This window comes from Triticum aestivum, chromosome 6B, assembly GCF_018294505.1.
Source record: "Triticum aestivum cultivar Chinese Spring chromosome 6B, IWGSC CS RefSeq v2.1, whole genome shotgun sequence".
Lineage (NCBI taxonomy): Eukaryota > Viridiplantae > Streptophyta > Magnoliopsida > Poales > Poaceae > Triticum > Triticum aestivum.
Window position 1 is genome coordinate 41,198,399 of NC_057810.1, and position 16,015 is coordinate 41,214,413.

The window sequence follows — 16,015 nt, forward strand, 5'->3', positions numbered from 1 at the left end:
GACGGAACCATCACTCGACGCACAGAGGCCACTGAAGTGGTCCAGCACACCTATCATCTTTGACACCGAGGACCACCCTGATCGCACGATGGCGGTCGGGTGTTTGCCGTTGTTGGTTTCACCAACGATACGCAACCTCAAGGTGACAAAGATGTTAGTTGATGGCGGGGCCGGCCTAAACTTGATCTCGCCCACTGTGATCAAAAGGCTGCAGATTCCTGATGGAGACTTCGAAGAGACAGGCACATTTCAAGGGGTCAACCCGGGAAGAAGCCAACCAAAGGGTAAGGTCACGTTGCCCGTGACGTTTGGAGGCGAGCTGAATTACAGGACGGAGAGGATTATCTTCGATGTAGCCGAGATCCCCTTGCCCTACAACGGGATCCTCGGCTGCCCGACACTAGCCAAGTTCATGGCGGCATCACATTACGCCTACAACATGTTGAAGATGCCTGGGCCAATGAACATCACAACCGTCCCTTCCGATAAGAAGGATGCACTGATCTGCGCTGACCAACTCTACCAGGAGGCAGTTGCAGCAACCGCCGGCAAGGCACTTGCTCCTGCCGATGAAGCCCCGGGAGGGAAGAAGACCGGCAAGACCTCTCGCACCCACTTCGGCAAGCGCACCTCTTCGGAGTGTTGTGCTCCCGTCGAGGACGTGCCAGAGAGCTCCATCGACAAGAGCAAGAAATCCAGGGCTGCACCACCAGAGACCAAGAAGGTGTCCGCTAGGGAGGATGGTACGGGAGGGGCTTTCACCATAAGCTCCACCCTTGATAGCAAATAGGAGGCGAGTTCGTCACTTTCCTGTGGGCGAATGTCGATGTGTTTGCATGTCAAGCATCCGACATCCCCGGCGTTCCCAGGGAAGTGATTGAGCATCATCTTCCTGTTTGTCCTCATGCGCGGCCCGTCAAGCAGAAGGTCAGGAAGCAAGCTCTGGAAAGGCAGGAGTTCATCACGGAAGAGATCAGGAAATTAGAGGCGGAGGACTTGGTGAGAGGAGTACTCCATCCGACGTGGTTGGCCAATCCGGTGGTAGTGTGCAAGGCAAATGGGAAGTGGAGACTGTGTATTGACTACACATATATCAATAAAGCTTGTCCAAAAGATCATTTCCCGTTGCCGCGCATTGACCAGATTGTTGACTCCACGGCCGGATGTGACCTGCTGTCCTTCCTCGACGCCTACTCAAGATACCATACGATTTTCATGACAAGAGAAGACAAAGAGAAGACAACATTAATCAATCCATGTGGTACGTATTGCTGTTTTACGGATGCCTTTCGGGTTGAAGAGTGCTGGCTCGACCTTCGCAAGAGCAGTACAAATTGGTTTTGAGCCCCAGCTACATAGAAATATGGAAGCTTATATTGATGACATAGTGGTCAAAACCAAGGACAAGGCAACACTTGTGCAAGATTTGGAAGAGACGTTTGCAAATCTGCGCAAGATCAACGTCAAGCTAAACCCTGAGAAGTGTGTCTTCGGTGTCCCGTCCGACAAGCTTCTTGAGTTCTTTGTGTCGCAGCGTGGGATTGAGGCGAATCCAGACAAGATCAAGGTCATCGAGCAGATTGAGGCGCCTAGGGTGATCAAGGATGTGCGTCGGGTCACTGGCTGCATCGCCGCTATGAGCAGATTCATCTCCAAGTCTGCTGAACATGCCCTTCCCTTTTTCAAAATCTTGAAAAAGGCGGGCCCAATGGAGTGGACCCCAGAGGCCGAGGCAGCGCTGCAGAATTTGAAGAAATACCTCTCCTCCACGCTAATACTGGTTGCGCCTAAACCACAAGAGCCGCTGCTGCTATATTTAGCGGCGACGAATCAAGTGGTTAGTGCCGCACTGGAGGTGCAGAGGGAGGTCAACAAAGGGACAGTGGCAACGGCAGGGTTGGCGGATGATGAGCCCAAGCTTCCCCCGACAGGGCCTGGCCTCGGCAAGGTAGGGCCCCTGGCAGAATCTGACGCTGGTGAGACAGGGCCTACGCAACCAAGTGAAGTGGTGCCTGTCGGTGTCAAAACCGGCGGATCTCGGGTAGGGGGTCCCGATCTATGCGTCTTAGGCTGATGGTAACAGGAAGCAAGGGACACAATGTTTACCCAGGTTCGGGCCCTCTCGATGGAGGTAAAACCCTACTTCCTGCTTGATTAATATTGAAGATATGTGTAGTACAAGAGTAGATCTACCACGAGATCGTAGAGGCTAAACCCTAAGAGCTAGCCTATGATGGTATGATTGTAATTGTGATCGGCCTTCTAAGGACCATCCTCTCCGGTTTATATAGACATCGGAGAGGGCTAGGGTTTACATGGAGTCGATTACAAGGAAAGAAATATAATATCCGGATTGCCAAGATTGTCTTCCACGCAAAGGAGAGTCCCATCCGGACACGAGTCAGAGACTTGCGTCTTGTATCTTCACACTTCAATAGTCCGGACGATATATTCAGTCCGGCTGTCCAGATACCCCCTAATCCAGGACTCCTGAGTAGCCCCTGAACCAGGTTTCAATGACGATGAGTCTGGCGCGAAGTCTTGTCTTCGACATTGCAAGGCGGGTTCCTCATTCCGAATACTCCAAGGTTATTATCGAACACGTAGGCCATGTCCGGTTCTACAAGATGATCTTCATATACTGCCGTAGAGAGAACGATATTTCACAAATGTACTCTACTGACCATTTTCTAGACAGTGCGACATGTCATCAAGGTTGGGTCAGTATTCGAGCCATTTTCCCACATCCAGCCTCAGCGTATGTTGCGAGGCGGTTTCCTTGGCATGTCTTGTCGAAGCAGAGATCATGTCCTCTTATCACGGGATTCTCATCAATACGGGTATGGGTAACCCAACCGCTCCGCTAATCGCGGCGAGTGATAGGTGAGCGGGTTCCACCAGGCAAGTGGGGAGGCGCAAAAAGCTTTTACCACCTCTTATAAAGAGATAAGGTCTCTTCCTCTTTACCCACGCCTTCTCCTTCCGCTAACTCGTTCCCCTCCGCTCGAGCCCTAACGCCCAAGCACTCTTCCCTTTCCATTGAAGAGAGGTTTTCCAAAGATGTCTGGATCTGGAGCAGGAGGCAGATGGATGGCCTCTACCGTCCGGGAGAAGGATATCAAGAAGCTCCGGGAAGCCGGGTTTCTGGCCAAGAAGATTGGCCACCGTCTCCCACCAGCGGGACAGCTTGTCCCTACTCTGGAGCCTCATGAGAGAGTTGTGTTCCTTCCCCATTTTGTCCGCGGGCTCGGGTTTCCCCTCCACCCATTTGTCCGTGGAGTCATGTATTACTATGGGATTGATTTTCATGATCTTTCCCCCAACTCCTTTCTCAATATCTCGACGTTCATTGTCGTTTACGAGGCCTTTCTCCGGATTCCGCCTCATTTCGGCCTATGGCTGAAGATTTTCAATGTGAAGCCCAAGGTGGTGAGTGGCGAACACGCCGAGTGCGGCGGTGCCATGGTGAGCAAGATGCCCAAGGTTGTTTGGCCGAAGGGCACTTTCAACGACTCCGTCAAGGAGTGGCAGCAGCAGTGGTTTTATATCACCGAACCACGCGGCAGAAAGTGGGCTGCAGCTCCTGAGTTCAGATCCGGAGCTCCACTGCGGCTTACGTCCTGGCGCAAGAAGGGACCGAACTGGTCCTCGTCCGATGAGCTGTCACTGCTACAGACGCGCGTTCAGAGCGTGGTTCACAAGGACGTCAAACTCGTCGACGTAGTCCAGGTGATGCAAGTTTGCCTGGTTCTCCCTTGCCAGCGTCGGGCCTGCACTTTGTGGGAGTTCGACCCAGCCGAGCACCAAACCCTTCGGGAGCTTTATGACTCCTCCGACGAGGATATCTGGAAGGTGCTCTTTAAGTTCGGCAAATCATGGCTGGACTCCGCCGAAGACCGGTAGTACCAATTATCCCATTCTGCAAGCTCGGTAAGTTACAGCCGCGCCCTGTCCATCCATGCTTCAACTGGCATGTCATGAGGGAGAAATTTTAATCGTGTTTCATCGTGACCTCAGGGATGGATAAAGAAGGTGGAGCGGATGCATTGTCCGGCCCCGCCTGTCGGTGTCAAAACCAGCGGATCTCGGGTAGGGGGTCCTGAACTGTGCGTCTAGGCGGATGTTTTTACCCAGGTTCGGGCCCTCTTGATGGAGGTAAAACCCTACATCCTGCTTGATTAATATTGATGATGTGGGTTACAAGAGTATACCTACCACGAGATCAAGGAGGCTAAACCCTAGGAGCTAGCCTATGGTATGATTGTTGTTCGTCCTATGGACTAAAGCCATCCGGTTTATATAGACACCGAAGAGGGCTAGGGTTACACAGAGTCGATTACAATGGTAGGAGATCTACATATCCGTATCACCATGCTTGCCTTCCACGCCAAGGAAAGTCCCATCCGAACACGGGACGAAGTCTTCAATCTTGTATCTTCATAGTCTTGGAGTCCGGCCGATGATGGTAGTTCGGCTATCCGGACACCCCCTAGTCCGGGACTCCCTCAGTAGCCCCTGAACCAGGCTTCAATGACGACGAGTCCGGCGCGCATATTGTCTTCGGCATTGCAAGGCGGGTTCCTCCTCCAAATAATTTATAGAAGATCGTGAACACCAGGATAGTGTCCGGCTCGGCAAAAATAAATTCCACATACCACCGTAGAGAGAATAATATTACACAAGATCAATCTGCTGATGCATTCTGCGGCATGACATCACACCACTTCCAAGCCTTTACTCGAATTGTTTTTATTGTTCCACCTCAGCGCGTTTAGCGAGGCGGTTTCCTTGGCACGTCTTGTCAAAGCAGAGATAGTGTTCCCCTTATTCTGGGATTCCCATCAATACGGACGTGGGTAACCCAACCGCGCCCGTTGCCACGCCCCCTCCATCGAAGGCGGGTTCCAAACGGTCACGGGGACGGCTCTTGGTATTCTTCCTCTTTATAATGAGACCAAGGCCCATTCTTTTTATTCAATCCTCTATCGAATCCTCCCCTCTCCCTGAGTTCCAACACCCAGGGCTCCGAATTCAGGTACCTTCGATCCTCGACAATGTCCGGTCCTGATCTACGAGGCTGGTGGATGCCCTCCTCCGTCACGGAGGAGGACGTGCTAAAGCTAAGAGATGCCAGGTATTTAACCTACGAGATTTCACATAGGCTGCCTGCCCGAGGGCAAGTTATACCAACTCCCGAGCCTGGCGAGATTGTCGTGTTCATGTCTCACTTCCGTCAGGGTTTAGGCTTCCCGACGGATCCCTTCATGAGGGGGCTCATGTTTTACTATGGGCTGGAATTCCACGACCTGGCTCCGGAGTCCATCCTCCATATCTCATCATTCATTGTCGTCTGTGAAGCCTTCCTCCGCACTACCCCTCACTTCGGCTTATGGCTCAAAACCTTCAATGTGGAGCCGAAGATGATTGAGGGGCGTCAGGCAGAGTGCGGCGGGGCGGTTATAAGCAAGAGGGCCAAAGCTCCATGGCCCAAGGGCTCTTTCCAAGAGGAGCTTGGCTTGTGGCAACAGGAGTGGTTTTATATCACCGCTCCCCGGGGCAGCAGGCAGAAGCCGCCGTCCGTCTTTCGCTCGGGCCCTCCATATCAGCTGACGTCATGGGTCAACAAGGGGCGTGACTGGGGGCCGCCCAAAGACGTCCCCCTGTTGCAGGACCAGATTCGAGTCCTCCAAGAAAGGGAGATCAATCTTGTCGCAGTGGTGCAGGTCATGTTGATCCGGCGCCTATTCCCTGCAAACGTCGCCCCCTCCGCCTGTGGGAATTTAATCCGGAGGGGCTGCAAGCTCTTCAACACTTCATGGGTTTGACTCCCATGGAGATATATAAACTGTTCTTCGGATCGCAAGAGACGCATCCGGAATTGACCGAGGACGCTGGCCTAAGCTGCAATCGCCCGGATACTCAAGTAAGTAGCCCTGTGTCCGGACACACCATCCATTTATTTATCGTGAGCTTGCCTTTTAACCAGCTATCCCTAGACAGGAGTGGATAGCGCAAGCAAAACTGATACGGTGTCCGGCCCCCCTCCCTGAGACCACGCAGGATCCCGTGTTAATCAAAATGTTGGAGGTTGCACCTTCGAATGAGGGCGAAGGGGGGCACAGGGAAACTTTCACCTCTGCCAAGGAGGCGTTTAGTAAGGGAGGAATCGAGAGTCCCTCCTTCCAGGGGGAGAAGAGGAACGCTTCCGAAGACCCGGAGGCCAAGGCCTCAAAGCGGGGAAAGAAATCTGTACCGGAAGGTCCTGCGCCAGAAAGCGCCCCGGCCGTACTGTCTCCTCGGAGGAATCAGCCCTCTAACGAGCCGTAAGTGAAAAGGGGGATTTTATAATTATCAGACACCCCTGCTTGATGTCTAAAGGTAACGAAGTTTTTACCTTGTAGTTCGGATCCCAGCCCATCTCAGCATAGCTCATCTTCGGGAGACCTTCGTCCGGAGATGATGGAAGCGAAATGCCTTCATCTGCCGCCCCATCGTGCGGGGCGGACGACCCTGAGGTGTCGTCACGGAGGGTCTCCCCGAATCCAGCGGGACCGGAGAGTTCGGCGCCCATTGGAGTACGGCCGGTGGAGCTGCAGGATTTGCTTAAGAGGGCGTCCATCTCAGAAGATCACCGCACATTAATGGGTGATGTGATTGAGAGGATCTCGTCCGCCGAAACCGGGTTGTATGAGGCCGTCGGAAGTTTACTGACGGGATTTGAGGTACGCAAAAAATGACATACCTGTTGACAGTTTTGCACATGAAGTGCGCCCTGTATAGATAGTAGCCCTCGAGACTTGGTATGTTGTCGAAAACGACAGCGTGCCTAGGATCGTAATCTCGGTTATTAACTGTCCCCTTTCCCATGCAGGTGGCAGAACGTTCGGTGGCCAGCCGTACTGATGAATTTGCCGAGCTGAAGAAGCAACTCGACGCTGCGGATGCGGACATCTCGCTGGTCAATAGACGACTTGATGAGTCACAAGGTATGTGGTTGCCCCACAGTTGGTTAGTAAGGGAGCTAACGCCCATTCCTTACAAATTGTACGCTTAGATGAAGATGGTGCTGCTGCTGTGGAGGACCTTCGAGCAGAACTTGCTCGGGCCAAGGAGCAAGCCAGAAAAAGCAAGGCGGCTGCCTTGAAGGCAGCGGAAGGGCTAGAAGCCGAGAAGGCTGCTCACTGCCGAAGCAGGGAGGAGATGGCTGGAATGGCCATGAAATTAAGAGTTGCTACCGACCGCCTGGAAGTTCTTGAAGGAGAACGCCGAGCGGAGCAAGAGGACCTGAAGAAGGCCGATGCCGAGGCCAAGGATGCCCGTAGTGCGATGCGGGCTATGAAGGAGGAACTGCGTCAGGTCGGAGACATTGTGGCTGGAAAGCCCTTTATGCTGCGTAGGAAGTTCATGGATCCGAAGTATGCTCAGCTGGGCCGATTGTACGGTGCGGAGGATCCTTATCTGGACTTCGCGGCGAGTGCGGCTGACGCAGTCGTGCACTTTCGAAGCCAGGAGGATCATGAAATGGAAGAGCTTTTCTGGTCTCAATTCCATAGTCCGGAGCGTCCACTTCCGTTGAGTGATCGGCTGGTCGAGTGGGCTGAGCTAAATAGATTGTCCGGACTGGCCATGACGGATGTGGTAACTCATCTGTGGCCGAAAAGGCCCAAGCCGAAGAGTTATTTTGGCTTGTTGCAGCAATTCCTTGGGGCAGTGTCGCATATTAAGGCGATGAAGCGGTCGGCATGCATAGAAGGTGCGCGGATGGCTCTCGCCCATGGTAAAACATACTGGGCGGAGATGGATGCCACCGCTGTTGCATCCCGGGGTTCGGACAAAAGCCGATTCCCCATCGAGCATTACTTTGAGGAAGTCCTGCAGGGCGCTCGTATAATAGAGTCGCAGTGCTCGAAAGATGTTATGTTTGAATGACATGTATGATTTCTAAGATCATGTTTATAATGCAATGACTTTTTATACTTGTGTGTTCAAGTATTGAACTATCTCCTGTGCGGCCGTATATGTATGTATAATCTGAAAGATGGCAGTCTTTGGCTTCAGCCCCCACACACATGGTGTGGGGGTGTTTGCAAAAAGAAAAATGCTTTTTCACACTTAATCCAACGTCTTGGTCCTTTTAAGGAGGTGATAGCATAGCAAACTAGGCAACCGGACTATAATGCTTTATCACTTTCACCTAGCCATAGGAGCTCGAATGTGGGGCTACTATATAGCCCCTGATGGCACCGCGCTTCTCCGAACTTGGGGCGCGTATGTGCCTGACCGGGAAGCGGTCCTTCGTCAAAGCGGAGGAATTCTAAACATTCCAATGGTCGATCGAGTGGTTGACCAGTCTCTCACTATATCATGACAGTCAGTTTTCGGCTTTCTCTACTGAGGTGCTCTCCCGGCCGAACCGGGGCACAATCGCAGTAGTTCTCCTGGTGCCGCATTAGCCGATGATACGGAACGTAAGGCAGCAAAACACAGGAGCCGGGCAAACCCAACATTTGACCAAAGACATGATTCGGAGCTGATGCATATAAGGCCTAACTCGAGACGCCGAACACTCCCTGAGGTGTTCGGTCTTTATGATATCGGGCAGAATAAAGCCCTAAGCCCCTAGTGTCCAGGTACAGGCGGGAACTTCTGATGCGGCCGATGCCAAAACGCCAGCCTCCTCCTCGGCTCTGGTAGGAAACCGGGGGATGTGTATCAACAAGAGACAGTGAGAAAGGTTTATGCAGGGTCTTAATCTGAAAAGAATCCTTGCAACGGGTCCCTACTGCACGTCTGCGCCTGTGTCTCTGTTATGCTGTATCCTGGACGGGTGTAGCACGTGCTTCATCTGTAAAAGAGAAGGACTTAGTTTCTAAGAAATATCGTGCAAAAAGTGTATCAAAATAAAGTATAATTTGGAAGATGAAGAAAGTTGAGCTTTATTGGCTTTCATCATTTATGCGCGCGGCCCCCTGAAAAAAGGGGTATGTGGCTGGGAAGCCCCTTGTTAAGTTACGCTGGACTCGTCTAACCATGTCCGAGGTCTAAATGACCTGTTTTTAGGGGCTTTGACCTGCAAGGTCGGAATAATGTGTGGCTGTCTAGGCAGCCGCACATTCTCCATGGTCGAGAGACACCTGGAGTTTTAAGAATATGCCACGTGAACTGGGCATTTTTAAGCGTAAGAGACGCGTAATGTGGTATTGCATTTAAAGTGCGTGAAAGCTGCACGCCACGGTAGTGCTTAAGGGCTACTGCTAAATGGGGTGATGGAGGGTGAGCTTTTCGCGACGGAGGTTGTCGGATGAACCGAAAACGACCCCTAGTGGTACAGAGCCTGTAAAATTGGCTAAAAAGGCCTCGCGTCACTCCTTTGAAGGAAGTGCTGCTATAGCGAATTTTGGTGGGTTCTATCCCCAGTCTGCGGACGGTGTCCTGGTATAGCAGGGGCCGCGCTGCGTGTTATCAGGTGAAGTGAGTTCACTGTTTTGACTTCTAATGGGAAAGTCTTTTGGTTTCTGGAGCGCTGCTTTTGGGTTTCATCACTTTCACTTGGTGTGTCGAGCCCTTTGTGTTCGGCGTTAAGTCGGCCGGACTGCTTGAAGACCCAACTATCTCTGTGGTATGGTTTGCAGGCTTCCCGGAGGTATTGTGTATTTGACACAGTCTATCCAGAATCTTGTTGAGGTTGGATAGCTCGTCACTGTTATCCTTTAAGGGCAGTGTTTTGTTGTTCGGCCGAGTGCTTTTGAATCCGGTGTTGACCGCCGTACTATTTGGGCCATTCTCCTTGTTCCGGCGTTGATCTTTTTTGCGTCGTGATTTCCCATTTCCATCCCTGATTTCGGATGTACTCGGGTCGCTGGTGCTGCATCTAGCCAACCAGCTATCTTCCCCCGCGCAAAAGCGGGTCATGAGACTTGTTAGTGCGGCCATTGTTCTTGGTTTTCCCTGGCCGAGGTGTCTGGCGAGCCATTCGTCTCGGACGTTGTGTTTGAAGGCTGCTAAGGCTTCAGCGTCCGGACAATCGACTATTTGGTTCTTTTTAGTGAGGAACTTGTTCCAGAATTTGCGTGCTGATTCTTCGGGCTGTTGAGTTATGTGACTTAAATCATCTGCATCCGGAGGCCGGACATAAGTCCCCTGAAAATTTGCTCGAAACGCATCCTCAAGCTCTTCCCAACTCCCAATCGTATTTTCTGGGAGGCTTTTAAGCCAATGCCGGGCTGGCCCTTTGAGCTTGAGGGGAAGGTATTTGATGGCACGAAGATCGTCTCCTCTTGCCATGTGTATGTGTAGGATATAATCCTCAATCCAGACTCCGGGGTCTGTTGTTCCGTCGTATGCCTCTATGTTTATGGGTTTAAATCCCGCTGGAAATCCATGATCTAGTACCTCGTCGGTAAAACATAGTGGGTGTGTGGCGCCCCTGTATTTGGGTGTGCCGTTGTCTCCAAATGCTCGGCTGGTTGTGTTACTTCCTGGAGTCTTCTTTTTTGGCCCATAGATAGACCTGGCCGGGTTATCCTTTTTCTGAAGATCTTTATGCTGATCATGTGCCGGCTTGTGTGTGGCGCCCTGTGTTGCTCTTGGCCTGTCATCTGGTCGTCTATCCGGCTAGGCGGCCCCTTTCTTTTTTGACTGCGGGGGCTCGAAGGCCTCCTCGTCAAATTCGGGCAACAGCTTGCGCTTCGGGTAGCTCTTTGTCTGGTGACTAGTGCCATATTTATCTGCGGTGTTGAGTACTTTGCTCCATCTCATTCTGAGTGTGTCTTCCGCTGTTTTGAGCTTCCGCTTTTGCTTCTTCAAACTTCTTGCAGTGGCGACGAGCCTGTTATGGAGATTCATATGCTCTGGTGATGTGAGATCATCTTCGTCGGGGATGGGTTGCTTGTCCAGTTCATGTCCGGCTGGCTGCTTGTTGACGTGTGCGTCGTCCACTGCTTCGCCCTGCTCTAGGGCCGGGTCCATATGGGTACCGTTTTTGTCGATGCTGGTCTTCGGGCGGCGCTTGCGTCGCCGCTTTGTTTGTCTGTTGGGGGAGTTGTCCTTCGCCATGTCCCGTTTTTCCTCATTGTCGCTTCCTTTTGGTGTGTCCACCATGCATACGTTGTGGGATGGGGTGGCTTTCCTGCGCCCGTTAGGCGCTGGTTCTTGGTCGTCCCCGGCATCGTCATCCATACCGTCGATGTCCTCGGAGTCGTAGTCTAGCATGTCAGTTAAATAGTCGACAACGGCTACCAAGTTGGTGGTGGGTAGGCTTTGAATTTCTTCGTCGTCCGCATCCCAGCCGTCCTGACCATAATCTGGCCAGGTCTCTCCTGATAACGAGAGGTATTTTAGCGAACTCAAGGTGTCGCCGAAAGGTGAGTGTTGAGAGACGTCCGCTATGGTGAACTCCATGATCGGCGCCCAGTCGGATTCGATCGGGGCGGGCGCGGGAGGTTCGGAGTCCGGCGAGGAGTCCGGCACCTTGGAGTCACGAGCTTTCTGAGGGACGAAGTCAGTGTTCGGCTCTATCGCCGTAGAGGTTGCAGCCCCCGAGGCGGTGTCTAGGCATCCATCCTCGATCTGCGGAGCTGGCTCCGAATTGAAGATCAGAGTGGTTTCGAGTGCGGCCTCCAGGGTACTGTCCGGCGGCAGAGCTAAATCATGCCCGATGTGACAGTGCGGCACACTCGGCCGTGGCTCGAATCCGTCGAAGATCAAGTCCCCGCGGATGTCAGCCGTGAAGTCCAAACTTCCAAATCTGACCTGACGGCCCGGGGCGTAACTTTCGATCTGCTCTAGATGGCCAAGCGAATTGGCCCGCAGTGCAAAGACGCTGAATACGAAGATCTGTCCGGGGAGGAAGGTCTCACCCTGGACTGCGTCGTTGATGATGATCGAAGAAGCCATCGAGCCTATCGGTGACGACACAGAGGAACTCCCAATGAAAGCACCAATGTCGGTGTCAAAACCGGCGGATCTCGGGTAGGGGGTCCCGAACTGTGCGTCTAGGCGGATGATAAGAGGAGACGAGGGACACGATGTTTTTACCCAGGTTCGGGCCCTCTTGATGGAGGTAAAACCCTACGTCCTGCTTGTTTAATATTGATGATGTGGGTTACAAGAGTAGATCTACCACGAGATCAAGGAGGCTAAACCCTAGGAGCTAGCCTATGGTATGATTGTTGTTCGTCCTATGGACTAAAGCCATCCGGTTTATATAGACACCGGAGAGGGCTAGGGTTACACAGAGTCGGTTACAATGGTAGGAGATCTACATATCCGTATCGCCAAGCTTGCCTTCCATGCCAAGGAAAGTCCCATCCGGACACGGGACGAAGTCTTCAATCTTGTATCTTCATAGTCTTGGAGTCCGGCCGATGATGGTAGTTCGGCTATCCAGACACCCCCTAGTCCGGGACTCCCTCACCTCCGCTGGAGGAACCGGCCGGACCTCTTCTAACGAAGATGCTGGTCCCTGCGCCTTACGAGGTGCCAAAGAAGGAGGCCTATAAGAAGGTTAAGAAGACCCGGAGTGGCCTCCGTTGCCGCGAGGCTTTGGACGCCAAATCCGAAGGCTCCAGCGACGCTCCTTCTTCCAAAGACGAAGAGGAGGACGAGCCTCACTCTGAAGCCGGGAAGAAGCATGCGGCTTCCCCGTCCCTGGAGGCCGAATCGCCCAAGTGGGGGAGAGGCTCCCATCTAGAGGCATCCACCCCAGCCGCCGATAACAGCCCAGAGTGGGATCCCGAGGCCCAGCCCCTGGAAAAATTGTAAGTAACCGAAAGCCGAATGCGCTTATGCATCCAGGGTCGTCTGGGTACAGTAGTCTTAACTGTCGCCACATCTTTTACAGCCCGGCGGGATCTCCTGCCGGATAGTCCTCATCGGAGGATTCATTGAGCTCGGATGCTGTGGCGACCGAGACGCCTCCGGGGGCTCCTTTTCCGAAGTCCAGGCGCGACACTGAGGTTTCGTCTCAAAGAGACTCAGAGCCAGATAAGGTCCTGGAGGCCTCTAAGGCTCCAGGATCGGGCGAGCGGCCACCTTCCATGGAGGGAGGTTTGCCTACTCCGCCGGCAACCTCTGTCTACGCAGAGTTGCCGGGCGGTCTATTGACAGCGTTAAACAACGCGTCTATTGTCGATGAACATCGGACCCTCATGGGTACAGTGGTTGGAAAGATTTAGGCTGCTGAAAGCGGGCTGAATGAGTCCTGTCTTAGCCTTATAAAGGCTTTTGAGGTATGGTTTCTACGGAACCTTTGAAGAATCATCATGATATGAGGAGTAGCCCCTGATACACTGTCCGGCGAAAGAGAGCCGGGCAGGGTATCAAACCCTCTTTTGTAGTGGGAACCTTTGTTTAATGATGTATACCCCTTTGTTTGAAAACAGGCGTCCGCGGACAAGACGTCAGCTCATGATGCGGAAGTGTCCGAACTGAAGCAGAGCCTGGAATGGGCCGAGTAAGAACTTGGCCATGTGAAGAATCAATTAGAGGAGAGGCAAGGTATGTTTAAACATTGTCTTGCATTGGGCACGAATGAATAAGTGTGCCAATTGAAAAGTATTTATGTTGTACGCCCTAGGAGCAAGTGCCGAATATGAGGCACTGAAGAAGGCAGTGGCTGATGCCCACGAGAAGGGGGCCGCCGAACAGGCGCTTCGTGAAAAACACGAGGCCAGGGTTATCACAGCTGAGCGGGAGCTCCAGGAGACTGTGACGAAAAGTGAGAGCTTGGAGCAGAGTCTAGTAGGGAAAGAATCCGAACTCGCCCAAGCTCTCCATGTCGCGGAAGATGCTCGGGAAGAAGCCCGAGGTGCTGTACGGGACATTCAGGAGGCCCAGAAAGTTGCGGCTGGTAAGGCCTGTTGTATCTATGGCCATTATTACGTGATAGTGGGGAGAACTCCAAGCGGCAAGCTGAATTCTTGATTTTACAGGGGCGTTTGCGGATCTGCCTCGCAGCATATCAGACACCGCCCAATTTTACTGGACCGAGGAGAGGGGGTCCGCGGAGAGGAACTTCTGGTCGCAGTATTTGGCGCCGAACTATCCTGTGCCTTTTATCGATCAGCTGAAGCAGCTGGTCGAACTGCACCAGGCGGCCTAACTAGCCATGAAGGACTTGGTTGTCCGGCTGTGGCCTGCAGAGCCAATTCCAAGCAGTTACTTCAGACTCGTAAAGCGGATTGTGGGCTCCTGTCCTCGGCTTGATGCTATCAAGCCATCAATTTGTATAGAAGGTGCGCGCATGGTGTTTGCCCATGCAAAAGTGCATTGGGGGAAGCTTGATGCGAATAAGCTGATGACTGAGGGACCACCGGAGGGTAAGGAGCATCGCAAGCCCGAACTGTACTATGAAGGTGTACTGAAGGGGGCCCGCCTGGCGGTGGGTAAGTATACCAAAGAAATTATATTTCCCTGAGGGCATTCTCTCCAATATTTGTAATATGGGATAATGGCACTTTTATTATATATTGCCTGTTTTGTTTGAACATATGTTCTTCCCGTGCGACTGTTTATTGTATGTAAATTCTGAGAGTTGGCCAGTCGTCGGCTTCAGCCCCCACCTGAGAAGTACGGGGGTGTTCGGGGTATTTCTGAACACTCTTTATCCCATGATTGGGTCCTTATAAGGAGGTGTTTCTCACCACCAACCAGGCAATCGGACTATAGGGCTTTATACTCTCACTTAGCCATAGGAATTCGAGTATGGTTGGCGCAGCCCCTAGTGTTCGGAAGGCCGAACTAGGGGCTCTATTGGCGCCTGATCGGAAGACCGATCCGTCGCAATCTGCATTTATGATGGCGTTATGCGGAATAAATCTTTAATGATTTTACAACCTCTCGAACAGCTGACCAGCTCTCGCGGCATCATGACAGTCGGTTTTCGGCTTTCTCTACTAAGGTGCTCGTCCGGCAGGACCGGGACACAATCGCAGTAGTTCTCCCAGCGCTACCTTAGCCGACGGAACAGAACGTAAGGTACCAAAACATGGGAGCCGGGTAAACCCAACCAATGATCCAAGACATGATTCGGAGCTGATGCATATAGTGCTATAAGTTCGGGGTGCCGAGCGACCGAAAAGGTGGTTGGACTTTTTTGCCGTATTGTGAAGACCATGGAATAACCAGGCGTAACACAAAGCGTGGCTACCGTTTTGTGGTAAAGAGGGGTGGATGATAAATGACGGTCGGTGCATGTTATTTAAGTCTACGCATTGCAGTAGGATGATATGTCTATGCATATGAGTGCGATTTATGATTATGAAAAAGGGATGGTTTTTGGCGGAACCTGTGATGGCCGGACTGGAGGGGGCTGTGAATGGATCAAAAGTGAATCCGAACTGCCTTCTACCTGCATGGTCCTGTCCTTGTGTGTCCAGGCCGATTCCACGCCGCCAATCCTATTCTGCATAAAAGTTAGTTTGTGAAGGTAAATGCTCGGAGGCAGCCGAGCGTTCTCCTGTGGTTGGGCTAAAGGTTCCTGATCGGACCCTAGTGACCCCAGCCGTTATACCGAGAAGCAGCGCGGACTCCTCAGTTGGTGTCCAGATAGTTGGCTGTCATATCAAAATATTGATAGGCATGCATGACTTGCTACTCCGGCAGCTGTATGATTTCCGCTCTAGGGGCGGGGTTCGGCCTTGTACGTAGGCGTGAGTATATCACTGGTGTTGGCCTAATGGTTTACCACGTGGAATCTAGTCAACGTGGTTCATCCCGTTAGCAGACGGTGGGTTACTGATACGTCTCCAACGTATCTATAATTTTTGATTGTTCCATGCTATTATATTACCTGTTTTGGATGCTTATGGGCTTTGTTCTACCTATTTATATCATTTTTGGGACTAACCTACTAACCGGAGGCCCAGCCCATATTGCTGTTTTTTTGCCTATTTCAGTATTTCGAAGAAAAGGAATATCAAACAGAGTCCAAACGGAATGAAACCTTCGGGAGCGTTATTTATGGAACAAATCTGATCCGGAGAGCCTGGAGTGCAAGTCAAGAAAGCTTCGAGGG